The following is an 8,703-nucleotide window of genomic DNA, read 5'->3' as shown; positions in this document are numbered from 1 at the left end:
AATAGAAGACGCTATGAGAGACAAAGAGAAGTAGATGAAGCCCAAAGGGCACAGTTGAAAGGAGCGTACAAATGACTACCAGACCTTTTGTCATGTTTCTTGGTGAGGAGCTACTTTTATCTGAAAGTTTTGCCCCACTGCTGGTGGGATACGAAATTGGAGCACAAGTTCCTACTCTAGATGACCTTCTTTCAGGTGCAATAGTGCATGACTCAGGGACAGTATGGCTAGACCCTTGCTGTCATGGTTCTATATTCTTCCTCTATTCCTCTGGTTTAAGAGTTGGAGAATCCAAAATTATCTGTTAACAGATAAGCTGCATTCTTTTTATAGAATCATGACAGTTCAGTTGAGTTAAGTTAGCACAATATAAAATTTCTTGGCTATGTGCAAGACCGGTCATATCATAATTTGTTAGCGCAGTGTAAAATTTCTTGGCTATGTGCAAGGCTACTTTTCATCCTTTCCCTGACAAAGAGTAATTTAGATGAAAGAAAATAAGTGTTGACTGCTGTTTAATAAGTCAGCATAGCCCTTTTCCATTCCTGTGAGGAGTCTTGTATCATCTTGTATTTTTAAGATTATACTTTAACTGCACTGATATTATAGTTTGTTTCACCGGTTAACAGAAGGACAAGCCTCCACGTCGATACAAGCAAATCAACCCATTTCGTTTGACAAGGTACATACATGCCTTTTTTAACTACCCAGTTAGCATCTTGTGTATTTTTAGGACTAGATAGCATATTAATGGCTACAGATATTTGATTCCTTTTAAAGTTCCTTGTATTATATGATTCTTGTACCAAATTAATACTAACACACGATCGAGAAATGTAAAACTATGGTTGTTTATATTCCTTGCTATGTATATGTACATTAATTTATCTAGACTAAATAATTCCTTTCATTGTGTCTCACTGTAAGCTACCTTTTGCATCATGGTTTGCATCATGGTGGAACCAGAGTAGTGTATTTGTTGATCTAGGATGTATGTATTTGTTGCTTGCCCTTGATTCATCAAAGAGATAGTCCTCTTTGGTGTCGTTATAAGAGAGATGGTCATTTGTTAATCATTTTGTGACCATAAACAAAGATAGATCCATATCGGTCCTTTTCTTCTGCAAGTTCAGCCAGAGTCTATTTTTCTACCTTTGTTTATACTATGAACTGGTTGTGTTGGTCTCTCCCAGATAGCCCAAATAGGTCCACACCGATTGTCTCTCCTTGATATCTGCATTTTCTAATTTTTATTTGTTTTATGGATCAATGTTCTTGTCATCATAGAGTGTGGTCTATTATTGCATTACAGTGACTTGTAAATAACTTAGTTTTAATCAACAATGCAAAGAGATGAGCTGCATTCTTTTTATAGAATCATGACAATTCAGTTGAGTTAAGTTAGCACAATATAAAATTTCTTGGCTATATGCAAGGCTGGTCATATCACAATTTGTTAGCGCAGTGTAAAATTTCTTGGCTATGTGCAAGGCTACTTTTCATCCTAACTTTCCCTGGCAAAGAGTAATTTAGATGAAAGAAAATAAGTGCTGACTGCTGTTTAATAAGTTAGCATAGCCCTTTTCCATTCCTGTGAGGAGTCTTGTATCATCTTGTATTTTTAGGTTCTGTTCAACTCCAGGACTAACTGCACTGATATTATACTTTTCCAGTACTAATTGCACACGTCGATAGAATCATATCTTGTCACCACATAGCAAGGAAGGCATCTCCATTTCGTTTGACAAGGTACCGTCATGCTTATTTTTTTGTCATCCCCATTTCGTTTGAACTAGATACCTTATTACTGGCTACACATATTTGAATCCTTTCAAAGTTACTTAGATTATATGATCCTTGAGTAATTTGGATGAAAGAAAATAAGTGCTGATTGTTGTTTAATAAGTCAGCATAGCCCTTTTCCATTCCTGTGAGGAGTCTTGTATCATCTTGTATTTTTAAGATTATACTTTAACTGCACTGATATTATAGTTTGTTTCACCGGTTAACAGAAGGACAAGCCTCCACGTCGATACAAGCAAATCAACCCATTTCGTTTGACAAGGTACATACATGCCTTTTTTAACTACCCAGTTAGCATCTTGTGTATTTTTAGGACTAGATAGCATATTAATGGCTACAGATATTTGATTCCTTTTAAAGTTCCTTGTATTATATGATTCTTGTACCAAATTAATACTAACACACGATCGACAAATGTAAAACAATGGTTGTTTATATTCCTTGCTATGTATATATGTACATTAATTTATCTGGACTAAATAATTCCTTTCGCTGTGTCTCACTGTAAGCTACTTTTGGCATCATGGTGGAACCAGAGTAGTGTATTTGTTGATCTAGGATGTATGTATTTGTTGCTTGCCCTTGATTCATCAAAGAGATAGTCCTCTTTGGTGTCGTTATAAGAGAGAGATGGTCATCTATTAATCATTTTGTGATCATAAACAAAGATAGATCCATACCGGTCCTTTTCTTCTGCAAGTTCAGCCAAAGTCTATTTTTCCACCTTTGTTTATATTGTCAACTGGTTGTGTTGGTCTCTCCCAGATATCCCACATAGGTCTATTTTCATTGGATGTTGGTCTCTCCCAGATAGCCCAAATAGGTCCATACCAATTGTCTCTCCTTGATATCTGCATTTTCTAATTCTTATTTGTTTTATGGATCAATGTTCTTGTCATCATAGAGTGTGGTCTATTATTGCATTAGAGTGACTTTTCTGGTTGAAATCTTCTAAGAATCAATGTGTCACTCCAAATGTTGTTGTTTAAATCTATATAAACATGAAATATAAATGAATCTAAAAAGTCATTTTTAAAAGACTGTTATTTCAATCTATAAACAGGAAACATAATGTAATTTTATGTTTTAGTTTTAGATAATTTAGTTGGAGCTTTACATTAATAACCTATTTGGAATTAGGGTTTTCAAGATAATTGGTTAGATTTACAATGTCCAAACAAAATTTATCTATTATGGTGAATTATCTAATAGTTGTTGTCTATAGTTTTTTCTATATCATGTCCAACGACAGTTTGGTAGTCCATTCCAGTCATTTCTATTTGCTTTTTACCATACCAAGAAAGCTTATTAATCATTGCAGTTGGTTGTTCATTTCAGATTCTATTATGTGTGTTCTATATATTTGTTACCCTTGTTTGTTTTGTTTGATAGAGCTATATCTGGTTAACTGGATGAATGCATATAAAAGGACTACCGATTGTCTACCCTCTTTTAGTGTTGTTTATGTGCTGATGTTTTGTAGGGCACTCTTCTTGTTATGGATCAGATAGGATACAATGCTGGTCGCACACCATTCACAGACATCTCAAACACCATCATTACAGGTATAAAGCTTATTACATGCGTGTCAAAACGTATTAAGTACGGACACTAATACAAAGTTGCATTGTAGGTAATCAAAATGAATCGAACTCGCTTGGACCAATTGTTGATGCTAAGGAACGTAAGAGGCAAAGGGATAGGGAAAGATATGCTGCGATGACTGTTGAAGAAAAGAATGAGAAAAATAGGAAGCGTCGTGAAGCACGTCAACGAAATAAAGGACTATCGATAGAGCCACTCTCATCCAGAGGTGATGAAAAGTTAATTTTTTTATTGTTATACCTACATGTTTGTACTATACAAAGTTGATGTGTAGCCTTTTGTAAATGGGTGATATATGAAGAAGACTTTAATACGGACTAGGCATGTGAGGTGGTTAGCTTTCCAGATGACTGTAGCACCATTGATTTCACAAATTTGTCAACACAAGACATTGCAGGTATAACAATCACAATTTTTTTTGTCACATTTGCACTATCTATTATGTTAACTCTTTACTTATGCTAAAATGCTAAATATAGGTGGAGACGAACAAGTAAATCTGGATGCATATGATGACAGCGATTGGTTGCATAGGAATGAGACATTCCAGGCAAACAACATTGTCACAAGTAAAGACCTTCTGACACCAGGTACATGATTGTTTGCTTGGCTAAATATGCAAAAAAATTGCAGGTTTCAAATCATTAAACGTAGACATGCCTTATTCCAAGTTGTGTGCATGAAACTGTTGATAACATACCTAAGCATACTATGAAAAGGGCCGCCTACTTTAGTGAGCGGTACAAAAACATGACCCCCGTCGAGAGGGAGTCTAGACGTGTACGTCTTAGGTTGTATAATAAGACACCAAGACGGAAAGATGCTAACAAAGAGTGCAGCAGAAAACGTAGAACACTGCAGGGTGACACTTTGAATCAGGAGTCCATCGCCATGGAGGACCCAGTATATACCCCTGAGGTTGTACGTCCTACAACATATGGAATTGAACCATATGGATCCTCAGTTACCACTTGCGACTGGGTTATCCCTGAATTCGCCGTGACACCTTTCCTGCCAACTTCAACACAGACTAAGGATGTTGGTTCACTCGATATGTCTACTGAGCCACTAAGACGTAGACATCATGTGCTATCTGGGACAAGACCAGCTACCTTAGGCCGTCGAAACCAACAATTTGAAGACGGCATTGGAAGGAATGTGGCTACAGTGACCGAGGATACTATTTGTGACGCTATGGAAGGAGACGATTGGACACAGCCCATCCGACTGCAGAGATCCACACCAATGGTAATTACAACCAATTTTAAATGAATATTGCACGATGACGATAGCATGTAGTCCAACTAAACATGTGAGTGCAGGCATGGTTGAACAAGGAGTGGACCATACACATACGAAGCCAAAGTTCATTTCCAATTGTACTTGTTAAAAATCTTTGTTCACGTTACATTTTCCCCCCACCCTAGATGCCCTTGTCTTTTACGTGGCTCATATTTTCACGATTTAGGTGATGATGATGAGGGTGTCATATTCGAAGAGGATGAGGATGATGATGAGAACGATGGATACCTATTCGCTGGGCAATGTGCGTACCTCAATTTTTATTATGATACCACGACTTATATAACTACACGTGTCTTAATCATTGTTTTCCAAAAAAAATATTAGATGATGAGACCGACGAGGACATCGAGATTGATGGTACTCAAGATGAATCTACTGCCACTGGTTTGCCTGACTCGTATGACAAAGTTTACACTAACGTGCCTAAAGAAACACATATGCTGAAGTCTGTTCCCAACTGCGGTTATTGCACTGCGAAGAAGTTTGAGTATGAGCCACCTGGGTTTTGTCGTCGTAGTGGGAAGGTTGAGCTAGCCCCACTGGAGACCCCTCCCCAGCTCCAGAGGTTGTGGGATAGTACAAACTCTGATGCTAGACACTTTCCTGATAACATTAGGTTTTTTAATGGCCATTTCTCTTTCACTTCACTGTATTGTTGCCTCGATAGTATGACAACTAATGTGAGAGATTCTGGTATATACACATTCCGAGCACAAGGCATGATGTACCACAATATCAAGTCATTTGGTAGGGAAGGTGGGGCGGAGCATAAACACCTTGAGCTTTACTTTTACGATGATGATCCCAATCTTGAGCATCGGTATTGTAAGTGCCGCGAAGAATGTCAACAGAAAGACAAAGATGTTATTAAACAATTAGTTGGCATACTCCATGGAAACTCGTACTCTGAGCACCTTAGGAGCATGGGCCATGTTGAGAACCTTGATGACTATCGTATCACATTGAACCTTGACCAGACGTTGAACTAGAAGACATATAACACGCCTCTCACTTCAGAGGTCGCTGTTGTCTGGATCGAGGGGAGCAAACGGCGAGGCCAGTTCAGCATGAGTGTTATGCTACATGGGAAGGATAGGTCAAGCCACGGCATTCGCTCATACCATGGATGCTATGATGCACTATCGTATCCACTGTTCTTCCCTAGAGGTGAACTTGGATGGCATGCAAACATACCAAAGGTCGGTGTATCCATGGGCGAAGTGGATGCATACCGTGCGACGCATAGGGCAAGTAATGAAAACGATGAAGATGCAGGTTAGTTGTTTCTTTGATATTTCTTACATAACACATTGTTAACTATCCTTTCGGCATCACAAAATAATCAATCCTTACGTATGCAGAATCTCCTAACCATCTATGTGTGTCCGTACGTGACTATTACTGCTACAAATTCTAGATTCGTCCAGGGATATTCAATCCAATACTTCATGGTAAGCGACTTTTCCAGCAGTTCGCAGTTGACACGTACATCAAGATTGAGAGCTCCCGTTTAGATTTCATACGTAAAAACCAGGACCGGTTACGAGCTGACCTGTACCAGGGCTTGGTGGATAGTATGTTAGATGGAGACATAAGAGCAGAAAAGGTTGGGAAGCGAACTGTGATGTCACCGTCGTTTATTGGCAGTCCTCGTGACATGAGACGTCGATATATGGATGCTATGGCTCTGGTGCGGAAGTTTGGGAAACCAGACATCTTTCTTACCATGACATGTAACCCCAACTGGGATGAGATAAGGACGGAGCTTCTCCCTGGGCAGACACCGCAAGATCGTCCGGATCTTGTAGTGCGTGTCTTTCACGCGAAGCTACAAGAGTTAAAGCATAGGCTGACTAAGTATGATATTCTCGGTAAGGTCCGGGCCTACGCCTATGTCGTGGAGTTTTAGAAGCGGGGTTTGCCCCATGCCCATTTTCTACTAATTATGCAGAGGAAGTACAAGCTCACGTGCCCTGAGCAGTATGATCTTTTGATCTCAGCCGAGATCCTAGACAAAAAGTACCCTGAACTACGAAAGATGGTTATCAAGCATATGATGCATGGCCCGTGCGGGTCGCTAAATCCTAACTGCCCATGCACTAAGGGTCATGCATCGTGCAAGAATCATTATCCCCGGCCTTTCTGTGACGCAACTTTGCAAGGGAAGGATTCATATCCTGTTTACAGACGTCGTGACGATGGGCGTAAGGAAAAGATTCGAGGGTTCGAATTGGACAATAGATGGGTTGTCCCTTACAACCCTTACCTCCTTCGGCTCTTCAACTGTCACATGCATCAATGTTGAGGCATGCGGGAGCATCAAGGCTGTTAAATACCTGTTCAAGTACATATACATAGGCCATGATCGTGTGTATGTTGTTATGAGAGATGCGAGCAAGGCAGATGATGATGTAGATGAGATCAAGTAGTACAGAGATGCAAGGTGGGTGACCCCTCCAGAGGCCTTATGGAGGATATACGGCTTTGAGCTTAGTCAGAACTCTCCACCTGTGATGCAGTTGCAGCTCCATCTTCTTAACATGCACATGGTGGCATTTCACGAGCGCCAAATGGTCGAGCGAGTCGTCAACCGTCCAGGTGCTGATAGGTCAATGCTCACAGCATATTTTGAGGCAAATAGGCTACACGAGGAGGCTCGGGGCATCCTGTATCGTGACTTCCCTGAGTGGTACACTTGCCAGAGTGGTAAGGGCAAGGTATGGCAATGAAGGAAACGAGATACGGGTGGACAAGTCGGTAGAATAGTCTCTGCTCATCCGGCCGAGGGGGAGCGCTACTATCTTCGTGTTCTCCTAAACCACGTGACTGGTGCCACCTCATATGTGGATCTAAGGACAATAGATGGTGTCACGCTACCGACTTTTCGTGAGGCAGCAGAGAGAAGGGGACTGCTTGAGTCGGACAACACACTAGATGACTGTCTCACTGAACGTGCTCTTTTCCAGATGCCATCGACGCTACGACGGCTTTTTGCCACAATATTGGTGTACTGTGAGCCAAGCGATGTGGCTGTACTATGGCGGAAACACCTAGATGCTATGTCAGAGGACTATCAATGCATGAGTCAGACCAAAACTTATGTTGAACAGATGGTATTGATTGACATTACGAACATGCTGCAGTCAATGGGAAAGGACATAAAGACATTCCCTCTTCCACCTATCATCGACACGTATGACGATGCTATAGGTACTGCTAGGGAGGTTTATGAGGAGGAAAGTATCGAACTGGCATTGGCAGATGCGGTTCTCAAGGACTCTCTTAACGAGGAACAAATGGCCGCCTATGATAAGATTATGTCTGCCGTTAAAACCGATCAGGGCAGATTGTTCTTTGTGGATGGACCTGGTGGCACTGGGAAGACTTATCTATACAGAGTGCTGCTCGCGACGCTGCGCAATCAGGGCAAGATTGCAGTGGCAACAGCTACATCTGGCATTGCGGCTTCCATATTGCCTGGAGGAAGAACCGCACATTCACGCTTCAAGATACCTCTCACTATTGATGATGGTGCTGTATGTTGCTTCACAGAGCAGAGTGGAACCGCAGAGTTGCTACGAAAATCATCTCTCATTATCTAGGACGAGGCTTCTAAGACTAAGAGATAAGCTGTGGAGGCACTAGACAATAGCATGCGCGATATAATGGGTCGTCTTAGACTGCCATTCGGTGGTAAAACCATTGTCTTCGGTGGGGATTTTAGACAGGTCTTGCCTGTTGTTCGTAAAGGGTCAAGGGCTCAAGTGGTCGCTTCTTCGCTACGGATGTCTTACCTATGGGAGTCTATGTCCCACTTAAAGCTTGTTAGCAATATGAGGGCAAAAAACGACCCTTGGTTTGCGGAGTATTTGTGTCGGCATTTCGACCCCGGGGGGTCCCTGGACCGACGAGTAAATTGTCGCTGCGTGTCCCAGCCCAGATGGGTCGGCGCGAGACGGAGCACAAAGGGGGGAAAGACAGTAAGGGGGA

The 8,703-nt window shown here is 41.2% G+C and overlaps 1 long non-coding RNA gene across 1 annotated transcript; it reads left to right on the top strand.

The window, feature by feature from the left end:
* The first annotated feature begins 607 nt into the window (after nt 1-607).
* LOC103628200 (uncharacterized) lies at nt 608-3,798 on the top strand. The gene is made up of 6 exons (XR_002748264.1): nt 608-682; nt 1,674-1,749; nt 2,013-2,065; nt 3,287-3,368; nt 3,437-3,616; nt 3,713-3,798. It is a non-coding gene; the product is annotated as an uncharacterized lncRNA (long non-coding RNA).
* The last annotated feature ends 4,905 nt before the right edge of the window (nt 3,799-8,703 follow it).

This window comes from Zea mays, chromosome 5 (assembly GCF_902167145.1).
Source record: "Zea mays cultivar B73 chromosome 5, Zm-B73-REFERENCE-NAM-5.0, whole genome shotgun sequence".
NCBI lineage: Eukaryota > Viridiplantae > Streptophyta > Magnoliopsida > Poales > Poaceae > Zea > Zea mays.
This window is presented reverse-complemented; position numbering and strand designations above follow the sequence as displayed.